Raw genomic sequence first — 14,722 nt, forward strand, 5'->3', positions numbered from 1 at the left:
AGTAACACTGGGTGTATGTTGTAACTTTTTTTTTCATTTAATAACATACTGTGATCATTTTTTCCATATCATGTCATTAACTGTTCTTCTCCAACATCAGCCTAAATGGAGGCATCATACCAATGGAATGTTTCTGAATGGGAACTGACACTTACAAAATGACTCTGGGAAGACTGATCTAGGAGCAAGAGTTAGAATGGGAAAAGCCTGGAGGCAAGGAGAAGTTAGGAAGTTATTGAAATAATACAGGAGAGTGGTGACAGTGCCATTAGACGACAAGGAATGAATACAGGAAACATTAGGAAGAAAGAGTCAACAATCTTGTGAGCATCCACGGTGGAGTGTGAGGAACAATTCAAAGCTAAGTCCAGCGGGAGTACCCTGGCTTCAGAATCATAAACGTGAGAGATGCCTTGAAAGGGACAGAGATCATCTTTCCTATCTTTGATCCATTAATTTATCTCAGTGTAAAGGTTTAGGGGATGGAAGTTAACTTTATAGAGGACGAAATTCATTTAGGAGTGCAGCAGTCTTGAAATCCCAGAGCCCAGTCTTCACGCCTCATTTCAATGTAGAGAATAATTATTTGAGAGACTATGGTGAGGTGGAAAGACCACATTCTTGAGTATTAAAAAGAGGGCATAGGGCTTCCCTGGTGGCGCAGTGGTTGACAGTCCGCCTGCCGATGCGGGGACACGGGTTCGTGCCCCGGTCCGGGAAGATCCCACATGCCGCGGAGCGGCTGGGCCCGTGAGCCATGGCCGCTGAGCCTGCGCGTCCGGAGCCTGTGCTCCGCAACGGGAGAGGCCACAACAGTGAGAGGCCCGCGTACCGCAAAAAAAAAAAAAAAAAAAAAGAGGGCATTGTGCAGCCTCTTAACCTCCTTGAATTTTTTTGTCTATAAAATGAGAATGATAATATTTACTTCATTGAGTTGTCAGAATTAAAAGAGAGGATATATGTGAAATGCTGGTCCACAGCCAGCAAATGTTTAAGAAGTGGTGGTTTCTTTCATCACTGTAAGAATAGCAATAATGTTAAGTAACAACATCCCTATAAATCACCCCACAACTTGGCTCCTAAATGAAGGAGTGTTCGTGGACAACCTAGGCAAGTCTGTTTGACAATGAAATGAAACTCATCAATGAAATGAAGTTAACTCTGAAACAGTCCCTTTTGTAAGTAGCCCTCTGCAGTGGCATGCAGAGTGGGCTGCGGCTTACCTCTTGAGCTGAAGCTCTGGGGATGTGCTGTGGGGTGGCTGGAGATATTCCGTGTGTGCTGGATTCCTCCAGAGGTTGCCTGAGAACACTGCAGAGATGTGCACAACAGAAGCAATGAGGAGTTTAAATCAATACTGACAGACTTGGTCCTTTTTCCTCTCTCCTTCCCCTTCTACCAGCTCACAAGGAACTCAGGCTCAATATTTAGCTCTAGCCTCAGGGTACGGGTGCTGATTGCAATAAGTCTTCAGGCAAATCAACCTCTCTCAGCTGTGATCTCCCTTCCTTAAAGTGGGGATGTTACTTCCTAGGGTAAGTCTGAGAAGCAAATGGGGTATTGCATTTGAAAGTGCTTAGCAGGGTATCTAAGACGAGTGGACACTTACTGTTGAGTTTCTTCTGGGAACCTCTCTAAGGCTACCTCTCTATAGGCCAGCAGTAAGTAAACCATGCCAGAAAATGTAGCTGTTTCAGCTGCCTGGCAACCACTTAGTGTATGATTAACAGAGGCACCAGAAAAGCCATCACCCTCCCCGCTCCCCAACCGCCCCCCCCCCCCGCCCCCAGCAAACTCTCTGACATAGCAAGAAACACGAAATATCTACCCTCCTAACTTAACTCTTGTCCCTCGAGGTTGAGGAAAAGAAAACTTAAACTCAATCACCAACACCCCATTTGCCTTAGGTGACATGAAACGCATTTCTGCATGGCAGTCAACAAATGTTTCACCAGAGAACGTGGTGCTCTGCCAGAGAAAGTGAACCAACATTGATGCATCCACTATCTACTCCTATAGGTCAAGCCCTCTTATATGAGCTGTATAATCTTATTTACACAAGCCCACGGGCATTATTATCCTAATTTATCAGATGAGGAAACAAAGACTCAGAAAGATTGAGATGCACAGCATAATAGGTGGTAGCTACCTCCCCCTTTTCCATATTTCTTTTAATTTAGTTTCCCAACATATGTTCCTATCATCTTGGTTACTTTACAGACCAACAGTTTTCCAGCCCACGTGAAAGAAGAAGCAATAAAGACCATATTTCCATCTTTGGATCTGTCCAGTTTCATCCAATCCTAAACTAGTCACAAGTTAAATTCAACACATGCAGTGTTAAACTCTACTATCCACTATAGTATTAAACTCTGTAGGTTTACTATGTACTATCAAGCCTACATTGATGAGACAGTGAACAGGAGAGAATTATATTTTTTAAGTTAAAACCTGACTTGTTTACTCACTTGCTAAAGACAAATTTTCATACAGGATGAACCAGTTCCTGAATTTTTTTTTTAAAAGACCATTATGTTTTTAAGATGAAATGAATGGAAATGTGCTGTTTCCTGCTGCCCTGTCTCCCTGCTCCTTTTCTCTTTCTCACCGTGTGTGCGTCTGTCACGGGTTTCTTCTGTCCAGAGATGCTCACAGCTGTTTCCCTTCCTCTCTCTTAAGCTCTCTAGGGCAGCTTTCATTCTTCTACCTCAGCACGCCTGGGGCCACGTGGAAACTCCCCCACGGTATGATTGCTTCCACACTTTTCTAGGCTTTAAAGAGTATCAGCTGAGAACAGCTTATTGATCCCAAGTGGGGAATCCTCCCTGGCAGAGCAATTTGCAGTTGATGAAGGAATGTTGAGGCAGCCTTCTCTTCTTCTGGCCCCCACCTCCACACCCCACCTGCAGGCTGACACCCTCCAGCCCAGAGCTCATCCTAGCTAGTGCCTCCTTTTCTAAGTATTTCTGTGGAATCTGACTTTTCTTTCTCAAACACTGATCAATTTTTTTCTTATTGAAGTATAGTTGATTTAAAAGATTGTTAATTTTAGACATACAGCAAAGTGACTCATTTATTTTTTTCATATTATATTCCATTATAGGTTATCACAAGATATTGAATATAATTCCGTGTGCTATATATAGTAAATCCTTGTTGCTTATCTATTTTATGTATAGTAGTTTGTATCTATTAATCCCATACTCCCAATTTGTCCCTCCCTCTCTCCCTCCCTTCCTCTCCCCTTTGGTAACCATAAGTTTATTTTCTATGTCTGTGAGTCTGCTTCTGTCTTGTATAGAAATTCATTTGTACTATTTTTAGATTCTACATATAAGTGATATCATATAGTATTGCAATATTTATCTTTCTCTCTGACACTTCACTAAGTATAATATTCTCTAGGTCCATCCATGTTGCTGCAAATGGCAATATTTCATTCTTTTTTACAAATGAGTAATATTCCACACACACACACACACACACACACACACACACACACACACACATCTTCTTAAGCCAATTGTCTGTCGATGGGTATTTAGGTTGTTTCCATGTCTTGGCTACGGTAAGTAGCAGACACTGATCATTTGAACCACTTGATCATTCCAGTTTTAAATTAGACCTCTATCTAGTTTAGAAGTTTTATTTTGAAACCCAAATATGGAGAAGAATCAGTTGCTTCCCAAGTGCTTAAGTCCCAGGAGACATGGATTATACATGCTCAGGTAGCATCATACCTTCTGCTACCCACCAACAGAAAAGCGGTGGCGGGGCTAAGGCAGAGCAGCGGATGCTGTTGAACACGTTATTCTCGGTTAGCAGGGACCTGCTGTGGTCTTAGTGCTCAGCACCGGGTGAAGGAATGAGGAAGGTAGCAAGCAGTGTTGGAGTGCTCACCTTGCTCCAGGCACTATGCTAGTCGTGGTCAAACATGGGGTTTTATTAATCCTGTCCATATCCTCTCTAGAAGATTCAGCCTCACGCTCCTAGAAAATGAAGACTTTCCAAGGACCTTTCTCCTATCATCACTATTTTATCAATGAAAAAACTGAGCTCAGAGAAGTTAACTGGTTTGCACAAGCCCACGCAGCAAACAAGTGGCAGCAACACAGGCAACCCAGTCCTCTGCCTCCAGGTTCAACGCTCTTTCCGTTTCTCCACCACTGGCAAGGGTTCCACTGACTCAAAATTCACACTAGAAATAAAGTCAGTGTGTTGGATTTTCCATTTTGGTACTGCGATGTCTGCCATTATTTTATTTGGTCAACATTCCAAAGGTGACGCTCCTTTTCAGCCCAGGTACCGACTATGAATGCAGCTGCCTGGTTTGCAGCCTCAATATTCAAACCCTCTGGATCCCCTTAGCCCACTTTCATAATGACAGGCTTTCCCTTCACAAAATAGAACTTTCATTAAGCAGCAAAACTACAGATTTACTTATATTAGCATAAGTTCACATTTTAAAAGGCTAATAAAATTTGGAGCAAGATTTTAAAAAAATGAGTTAAAAACAAAGATGAGTTAACCTCAAACTTAAGCCTTTCCCTCTTTCCATACTCTGCTTCAAAAAGGAATGGTTAACTGTTCTTTTCAGCTACAGTATTAAGGTCATAAATTATTCTTCTTCCTGACACTCAAAGTCTGCTGCAGGATTTTTCCTCTAAGGAAATATGTCACTGCTAGTCAACAAGAAAGACTGTTCTTTGCTTTTCAGTGTGTGCCCTTTCTACTTTATATAAAAGGCTTTTTGTTATTATTAAAAGTGGAACCCAAAATCCTAACCTATAACAGAATTAAATTTTACAATACATTGAAATAAATCATCATACAGATTTTAGAGACATTATATAATTCATTCACAAGTATACAGACCATCTAAAATAGCCTCCCTCCCATGAATGTTTTATCAATACCTCTGTTCCAGTATCTTTTCATCTCTTTGGTGAGTAATTTCTAAAGCATTGTTTATTCACTCTTCCAGAACAATGGCCCCAGAACCAAATGGCAGACCAAAGAATACAGTGAAATCAATAGTGTAGTAGGTGGTGCTCAGGGTGAAAACATCTAGAGAAGTGATAAAAGATACACCAATTGGCCAGTCATTCTCCAAGAATTTACTGTGTGCTTGTTTGATCTAGGCTATTTGATTGCAGGACCAGCTAGTTTAAATAAAGAAGGAGATAGTTGTAAGGATATCAAGATCTCAGGTGAATTGGAGCTGGAAATTGGAAGGCCACTGGGGGCTAAGACAGCCCTTCGCCCACCTTGCTCTCTGTGGGACAGCACAGAGAGGCGCAACAAGCATGACAGCATAGATAAGACTTTCAAGTCCACGGTCTGCCACTTCCTAATTCATCTGGACAAGTTAACTCTCAATGTTGATTTCCTAATCTGTAGAATGGGGATAATAACTACCTCAAAGGGTGACAGTGAAGATTAAACGAGACGATGTTTGCCAAGTGTTTGGCACAGGACCGTACTCAGAAAATGCTAGTTTCCTATTGCCCTCGTTTGTGCGAGGCTGTACACCAAGTTTAGAAGCATCACATCTAAAAACAGTTTTCATGGCACGTGGAAAGCAAACCATTAGCATTTACACTGCTGAAAATCCAAGAATTCTCTACAACACAGAGAGACGATATTAAACAAACAGACACTTTCCCAGCATCTCCCTTTTTTCTGGCACCAAATAACAATATTATTAATTAACATTTACACAGTGCTTAACAGTATAGAAACCATTTTTATCTAATGTCTCCTTCTGTTCTCATAATGACCTTGTAAGGCTGATATACTTATTAGCCTCCTCTTACAGCTGAGGTTAAATAAGCTGGTCAAGGCCACATGGCTTATAATCAACACATTGGGATTCAAGCCTGGCCCTTCAACTCTAAAATCTGTTATGCTTTTCAGTGCAGTCACCAGAATCTAATTAAGTTCAGTATTGACTATTTCAGGAACTGATCGCCCAATTTATTACCTGATTCCCCACCCCCTTCCCACCACTGCACAAGGTAAAGTCCAAACAATGTACTATGGCTATTAAAAGTCCTTCACAGCTTGTTTCCAGCTTCTCTTTCCAGCCTGGTAGAGCGTATTAACCAAGCACACTGTACTCTTCTGTGCCTCTGCGGGTTTGCTCACCTTTTCCTGTCCTAAAAGTGTCCCTTCTAGTCCAGTGATGTCCCACAAAACTTGCAAGGTCCAGTTCAACTGCTGCTCCCTCTAGAAAGCCTTCCTCTTAGCCCCACACCAGGCAGAATTATTCCTTCCCTCCTCTGGCTTCCCTAGAAGCCCACACAGCTTCAAACTAGAGTAACTATAGATGGTGACAGGAACAAAAGTTTTTTCACCTTTGCATCCTCAGAATCTATCACAGCACCTGGCACATAGTAGATATTCAATAAATGTTTATTGAATTGAATTTGTTGAACGTTCCAAAAATTGTGTAACCACAACAGAATTGGTCCTGGAAGACCGTATTTTGGTCATGACGATTATTTGCATACACTCTGCCTACCTCAGAGCACTGTAAATGAGGTCAGAGTCCTTTTCTTATTCATCACTGTACCCCTGACAGCACTCACCATGCTTTGTTCTTAATAAACACACAATAACATTCAAGAAATGGGAATTCTTTAATATAATATAAAGATATGCAATAATTACATGAAGAGAATTGTGAAGTATAATAATTAAATTTCATGTCTTCTGGTCAAAGGGCATACGTACTTTGAAGGCTTACCTTGTAGAGTGTGCCCAGGTAAGAAACACCTGGGCACACAATCCCAATTGTGGAATGCAAAGCGCAGGGAGCTTGGTAGCTCTGCAGCTCACCATCCCAAATCCCCCACTATGCCAGGAAAGAAGCAATGCTCTGACCAGGCACTAGTTTCAAATAATTTCTCCAAGATGGCGCAAGGTACCTAAGAACAAGTGGTGACAATAATTAAAAGCAAAACCAAACAAAGTACGTGTGAGCTGGGCCCTGCTATTATATTACACAGTGATCATCCTACTGCTAATTTATAAGAGGCAGGGAAAGCAGTGGTTAAAGCAGGAACTGCCTCTGCTCCAGTTTCCTTACCTAAAAAAGGAGAATAATGCTTGTAACTACTTCATCAGGTTGACGTGAAAATTAAATGAGTTAATATACTGAAAGAGCTTAAAACAGTGTCTGCCACATAGAGTAAGAGTTTGCTTTTCATTATTATTATTGTTGCTGCTGCTGCTGTTATTAATGACAGAACAACAGGGCAATTTCAGGGGGAAGATGCAAAATGTTCGCCAATCTCAACCAAATTCTAGGCCAAAGTCACTTTGTTTTACTGACCTAGATTTCATTACCAGACCTGAATACTAAAGGAAATCATTAGGTATCCTTGACTTTGCCCTTGAGTGGATCTGAAGCCTCAGAAGTAGTTGGAGATCTTTCCACATCTCCAATGGGCTTTCTGGATTGGATAAAGTGAAAGATTAAAAATTGAGCCCTCCCCCTTTCTTTCCCATCCATCTCCACTTGACCCTCCCTCTGCTGTAGAAAGATTAAAAATTGAGCCCTCCCCCTTTCTTTCCCATCCATCTCCACTCTACCTCACCAGTGCCTGAGAGCACTCTGTGCCTCTCTGACCATTGTCACCCTCATTCTTCCCCTGCCAATTGTATCCCACTTGTCCTTGGGTCCTTTAGCCCTTTCCCTGTGACCATGAACCTCATTTATCACTCATGTGTCTGAGTCCATATGGCACTCATCATCTGGCTTATACAGGTCCCTGTACTTTCCTGTGTGTTAATCTTATTTCTCAGAGAGCAATGAACTCTGCAAAGGCAGGCCAAGCACCTGCCCGGTGCACCAAGTTAATCTGTGCTCTGAATTCCTGCTGCCTGTCTGTAAGGAGGTGCATGATTTTACTCTGATATTTCGCTCTCTTTAGAAAAAAATTTTAGTGCCTGTGATGGGTTGAGAGATTCTAGTCATGTTTTACAAAAGACCTTAAAAGAAAATGTAGAGTAACACGTACCAGGTATTGTCCAGATGTTTATTTTAAATAACTTTTTCCTAGGTGTTAATTTTAAACCCTCTTCTGTTTTCACAGAGGGTACTGCTCCTTTGACATATGTCTTAGAAAGGAAGAGTTCTTCCTTCCCAGGTAGCTGCACGGCCCAGTCCCACCCAGTTTTGAAACCAGTCTGACAAAGACCAATGTTTTCCCAGGGGCTCAGACCCTTACCTGGTAGGTCTGGAACCTGTCTTGTTGCTACCCATCTGCACCATATCTGGTGTACTCGATGCTGAGCCTGACAGGCCATAGCTATCCCTTTCTCCCATAAGAAGGCCCAATTTGTGTGACAGGGCTTCTCCCTCTGTCTCCTACAAAATACTTCCCTTGTGCGCTGGCATGTTTCCTGGTGCCCCAGCTCACTTAGTTAGCCAGCCTGACTCTGTTCATTTCCCCTCCATGGCAGGGGAGCAAGGCACTGCCAGACAAAAGGCTTCAACTTTCAGTGCTCTTATGGGACAAGTTAAGATTACCGAACATTAAGGCCAAGATCAAGGTTAATTCACTGCAGGGAAATGCTTATGATGGAAGAGTAACCCAGAACCAGGAACTCAGAACCAAGCTTAACTATGGGTTACTATGCTATACCGACTGCTGCCAGATTGATTCATTACACTGGACCTTCTCAGAAAGCAATGGCTTGAGTCAAGTATGAATTCACTGACCCCTGCAGTGGGTAGCTGGGCATCCTTCTGATGACCTCCTGAGCCAGAGCTGATTCTAGCTTCTCAACTTTCACCTCCAGCCCCTACCACAGAATCCTGCACAGCTTAATGCCAATCCCTCTGAGACAAGATTTTCTAAGGTTTTCCTTCACGGGAACTAGAGCTCAAAAATAAATCTAGGGGTAGGAGGATACACCAGTCCTCGCGTGCTACCTGGAGGCTCCCACCTTAGCACCATACCAAGTTAAGAGTCCTTTAACAGAGTTCCAGGAGCTGCCACCGGCTCATCAAAACAGGGTGCCCTGGTATGGTTCTCCAGCCCTCGTCCCCCTAATGCTGTCATTTCCAACTAAGAAAGTTTTTATTCGCTGGGCCTGTTTGCCAAAACTCATATAAATCAGAGTGCACCACTTTGCAAGACTTAGATTTGATTAATCTTAAAAAATTTAGAAGCTGCATGAGTGGGGTTTGAGATTAAGTGTGCAAAGATGTCTAGGAGCAGCCTCCCCACAGCCTTCGGATTGAGATGGATGAGGCGCAATACTGGGTTTGAGTTGCCCATAATTGGAAAAGCGTGTGCCCCAAATATCACATTTATCCTCCCTTTCTCCAAGAGCCATAACTCTAAGGCCTTCCGTTAGAACCTCAATAAAGTGAATGTCTTCAACTTTAAGGGTCCCAGATACTCTCGGCGTTTATGATACTTACAGAACAGGGTTAGGAATGCTGCGGATAAAAGGTATTGTGCAGGGAGAGGGGGGTCAATTTCCTAAAGGGATCTGGCCACTAGGCTTCCCTGAGAAAGCAGCACAAAACTGTCGATGAGCAGCATTTGTGAGTGAGTGAACAATAGGAGGGAGTGTGAACACACAAATCCAATTTGCTAACTCCGGGAGGGAGGCTGTGCCCATAGCGGTCACGGCATCCTCCCAGAAGGCGCCCAGGGCACAGTGAGAGTTGCTAGGGGCCAAATTCTAGGGCCTCCATTCACACTCTGTTCTACATAAGTGGACGTGGTTCCTGAAGCTTTGCCAACGTGGTGGCTTGCGAGCAGCAGAAGCCAAAGGAGAGACCAAAATGTGAGCCCCAGGGGCAGGTTCATACGTCTGCCCTCTCGAAGCCCTGAAACGGTGCCAGTGGCATCCGCATAAGAAGCTGAGGGATGACATTCATATAAGCATTCAGCAAATGCCAAGCACCTGCTCTGTGGCAAGTCTTGGGCACGGTGTTGTGAGGAATGCAAATATGTACAAGAAACATTCACCCATCTGAAGAAGCATGCAGGGTCTCTTACCTGGCCACGACTCCGCTGCCTGACTACGACTTCTGCGTGCCAACACCTAATCTGCTATTTGCTCCCTGACCACCTGTCCCCATCCTTTTCCATTTCACCCATCCCTGCTTCCTTAACTCTTCTTATTTTAAATGACATAATGCAGACAGCAAAACAGAAACAACTGTAGATTAGACCTTGGACTTCAAATCTCTCCAGAAAATTAACTTTGTTCTTTGCTCCCTTTGGAATACTTAAATGTTGACATTTAAAAGTTCTACTTGGGCTTCCCTGGTGGCGCAGTGGTTGAGACTCCACCTGCCGATGCAGGGGACACGGGTTCATGCCCCGGTCCGGGAGGATCCCACATGCCGCCGAGCGGCTGGGCCCGTGAGCCATGGCCGCTGAGCCTGCACGTCCGGACCCTGTGCTCCGCAACGGGAGAGGCCACAACAGTGAGAGGCCCGCGTACCAAAAAAAAAAATAGTAATAAATAAATAAATAAAAGTTCTACTAGTGTTTTGTGTGAGTGTGTCTGAATTCACACCCATCACCCATACACAAATAATTCATAGGGGATGTTTCTAGTTAAGCACAGGCCCAGGGCTATAAAACCAACTTTCAATGTGAATCATAAATTAAACTTAAGTATTAAAAAGTTGGCAAGAACCTTAACACGAGATTTTATTTTCATTACAAGTCTGTTGAGTTTGAATAAGGGTCATGCGTAGTAGCTAAGCGGAAGAGTGCCATGTCACAAAAGGAAAAGGGGCTGATTCCTCTTGTTTATATTTTCGAAGGTATAATGCAGGGTCTAAAGAGATGGTATCAATTAGTACAATATTCTGACCACTCATTGGAGCTGGTGGAGTTGGTAACACAAAGAATGAAGGGGCAGGGACTTCCCTGGTGGTGCAGTGGTTAAGAATCCGCCTGCCAATGGAGGGGACACGGGTTCGAGCCCTGGTCCGGGAAGATCCCACATGCCGTGGAGCAACTAAGCCCGTGCGCCACAACTCCTGAGCCTGCGCTCTAGAGCCCACGAGTCACAACTACTGAGCCCACACGCCACAGCTTTTGAAGCCCGCGCGCCTAGAGCCTGTGCTCCGCAACAAGAGAAGCCAAGCAATGAGAAGCCCGTGCACCGCAACGAAGAGTAGCCCCCGCTTGCTGCAACTAGAGAAAGCCCACGTGCGGCAACAAAGACCCAACGTAGACAAAAAAGAAAAAAGAATGAAGGGGCAAGTTAACAGACACCTGAGGATCACAACAGGGCAGTTCACAGGTACCAGCCTATCAACACTCCCTGGGGAACTGCGCAGACTGCAGCATCCCAGGCTGCCCTGAGGTCCTGAGTGAAGAGGCCTGGGGGTGATTCTGATGTAGGTGGTCAGGGGACCATAATGAGAAACTCACATGCTTAGTGAAAACCTGCTCACCAATCCTCCGTCTATATGAAGGGCACACAGGGGTTCATGTGATTATTCTTGCAATTTATTCTTAGGTTTAAATTTTTGTAAAATAAAAAGTAAAACAAAAAACCCATCCTCTCACTGTGTGCCTAATTCTCCAAACACTTCCACATCTCAGAAACATAAGCAAATAAGACAAAGGGGAGCTGGAATGTACCTCCAGCCCCTAGTTCTTGGCTCAGTCCAGATCTATGTGTGCCTTGAAATTCTTCTACACTTGTTGAAAAGCCACATAGGGGATGCTTAGTCAGAAGCCTGGCCACTTTAGATCAGACCAGATGACAGACTGACAGCGTATACTAAGGGGTACTTTTGTGCCGGACCCTCCAGAGGACAGAAGAGGGGCCCTGCCAGATCCACAGGTGTAGATGCCTTTTCCCCACTGGGTGAGGAGCCGCAGTCAGAAATTCTTTTCCTAGGGGCTAAGAACCCAACATATGTGACTGATTAGAGCTAATATCTCATTTCTAATTCCATTGATTCCTTGAAAAGAGCATGTCTCAAAGACCATGGCTATTCTTAGCAATTTCAACTCCTCCCCCACGGTGCTCACTGCCTCCGAGACAGGGAGAAGGTGGCCAGCAGGGACTCTTTTTTTTTTTTTTGCGGTACGCGAGCCTCTCACTGCTGTGGCCTCTCCCGTTGCGGAGCACAGGCTCCGGACGCGCAGGCTCACCGGTCATGGCTCACGGGCCTAGCCGCTCCCGCGGCATGTGGGATCTTCCCGGACCGGGGCATGAACCCGTGTCCCCTGCATCGGCAGGCGGACTCTCAACTACTGCGCCACCAGGGAAGCCCAGGGACTCTTGTCAGACGTGGGCAGCGAGGATTCCTGCCCCTTTCCAAGCGCCGGTGGGACACGATGTCCAAAGCACATGTCTGCAGTCAGAGACACAGACCCATACGGGGGTCTTTTCCACCTCCTGTCTTTCCCGTTTCCAAGCCACAGCTGTGGTAGAGCCACCATTAATAACGAGAAGGCTCCTTTCTGGGCTCAAGAACTCTCCGACTTCCTCATCCAAAATGCATTCCTTCTCCCTGGCCCTTTAATCTTCCTGTGGTTTGGTAGGAAATCCTCCCCATGGCCTTCCTTTTTGTTACTGCAGGGAATAAAGGAAAAGCTTGGGTCCCATCCATCCGAACAAAAGATTTTAGTCTTCAGAGTGAATTTCTCAATGTAGACATAGCAGCATTTCAGGAGGCCTGACCCTTGTACCCCTCGGACAGAACTGAGGAACAAATAGAGTTGGACTTGCCCAGTCAGCCCTTTCGAGCTGTGTGGGGTTCCACACAACACCTCGCTGGTTTTCCCTGTGGTGGCCTCAGTGAGTGTTTATTGAGCTGAGTTAATCACATGGGATCCCCCTCAGCATTCTTCATAGCCAGCCCTTGTTTTTGAGAGGTCCTGTGGTTTCACAGACAACACCTCAGACCCAGAACAAATGACCTGATACCTAGTTCCAGCACTGCCACCAAGCAGCTGTGTGATCTCAGGCAAGTCTCCTCCTGACTTCTCTGAGTCTCACTTTCTGCATCGGTGAGAACAAGAGCCTTGAATCAGAGCTACTCAATGTTTTCTATGACCTCTTCAAGGTCTAAAGAGGGACAAATAAAGATCTGAGTCAATGCCGTAAGTAGACATTTCCACCAAGTTGCCAAAGGCCACCATATATTTCTATGTTCTGGTCTCTATTCTTCTGGCTTTGAAATAGACCAAGTTGAATGCAACCTCATGGTTCACATTTGTACGGCAAAAATCAGAGCCCCCAAAGCCAGCACTGGGGATAAAATGATGATAAATGGAAACTAACTCTATCATCCAAAAGTACCCCCTCAAACTCTGAAGAAATATTGATAATAACTCTCCATCTGCTGAATAAATCAGAACAAGACTGGAGATCCTACCCGACATTGTTTGAGCATGGAGGACAGCCAGTAAAGTACTAGGGTTTCATGAAAACCGATCTCAGGAGGACTGACATAAATAAAACATGTCAAAGTTTTAAAGAGGAAAATGAAAATAAAAGGGATAGCAGAAGTGTTTTCTGTTTATTATTATCCTCATTGTAAAGAACTTTTGTAGAAACAGCACAGGTCTAGGAATCAAGACGCTTGCCTTCCAATATAGTCTGTACCACTGTTTCCCACCTAAACTTTAAGATCATCTCACCTCTTGCCAGGCTACTTCGCCTGGTGATTGTGAGGCGCGAATAAAAAATTAAATAAAACATATAAAAGTTCTTTGAGAAAAAAAGTGCCTAAAACCTAAGATACTATGTGAATAAACTGCATGGTTAATTACAAATAACAGTAGTGGAATAACTCCTCCAAGTACTAGAGTGAAAGAGCTGTGGAAGGCAGAGCCTGTAGGGCGCCCCCTGCAGGTTGTCCCACATGCTGGCACCAGGCTACAGCCCAAGATTTCCAGCCCTACGGGACCCTCAGGGGATCTGAGCTCAGCTTGTGCTAAGCAGCGAGACCTGTGGTGAGGATGAGTGGGGGGGGAGCTGAGCGAGAAAGCTCAGCTTAGTCTTTACTGCCAAGATTCCTACAATGCTATTAAGGCCCACCGGGGTCCCCTCCCCACCAAGTCCCAGATCTGTTGGAAAGGGCCCAGATTTTTAAAAGTGAGGCTGTTAGTTATCCTGGCCTCTTGCTCTCTTTGATCTAAATACTCTGGGGGAGAGCCCAGGTTCTCCCAAAGTCCTCTCAAAGCGCCAGATAGCCCTGGGTGACAGATGGTCAGTTACTACTTGGAGTGTGAGAGGGGTTAGGGAACCTCTACCACGTCTGCAGACCTGTTGGCTTATATAGAGATTTTTGGTGCCTCCAGTGAATATCTGTTATGCTCCCCACCCCCAAACAATGTAAATGCAGTCTACAGTCTAAATGACTAATCAGCCATATAATGGACCAAAATATCTTCTTAGGCTAAAGTAAGAACAGCTGTAATGATTGTAGTACATAGCTGGAAACTCAAACTGGGATAAGGCCAATAATTTATAGTTATCTCTGCATGTTTACATAAATGTGGTCAAATGCCAGGATTGCTAGCATGTACCATATGGAAAATAAACTCATTCTTTTGGGGGAAGAGAGGGGTGCTCTCTTAGATATTCTAGCTGAGAAAGAGCTTGAAAATACATGGCATAGAAAGTAGGGTGTGCAATCTGAGATACAGATAATAAACTTCGGGAGTTCAACACCACAAAAAAATTTCTCCTTTTTAAAAGTTGTGTTTTCCAAATT

The 14,722-nt window shown here is 44.3% G+C and overlaps 1 long non-coding RNA gene across 1 annotated transcript in view; it reads right to left on the bottom strand.

Annotated features, from left to right (window-relative positions):
- Positions 1-1,235: 1,235 nt before the first annotated feature.
- The window catches only part of LOC132514463 (uncharacterized), a 73,452-nt gene continuing 59,965 nt past the window's right edge, over positions 1,236-14,722 (bottom strand). Inside the window, exon 3 of the long non-coding RNA XR_009538793.1 lies at positions 1,236-1,311. This is a non-coding gene — a long non-coding RNA (uncharacterized LOC132514463). The remainder of the gene's footprint in view (positions 1,312-14,722) is intronic.

Source organism: Lagenorhynchus albirostris, chromosome 2, assembly GCF_949774975.1.
Source record: "Lagenorhynchus albirostris chromosome 2, mLagAlb1.1, whole genome shotgun sequence".
In the NCBI taxonomy this organism is placed as follows: Eukaryota; Metazoa; Chordata; class Mammalia; order Artiodactyla; family Delphinidae; genus Lagenorhynchus; species Lagenorhynchus albirostris.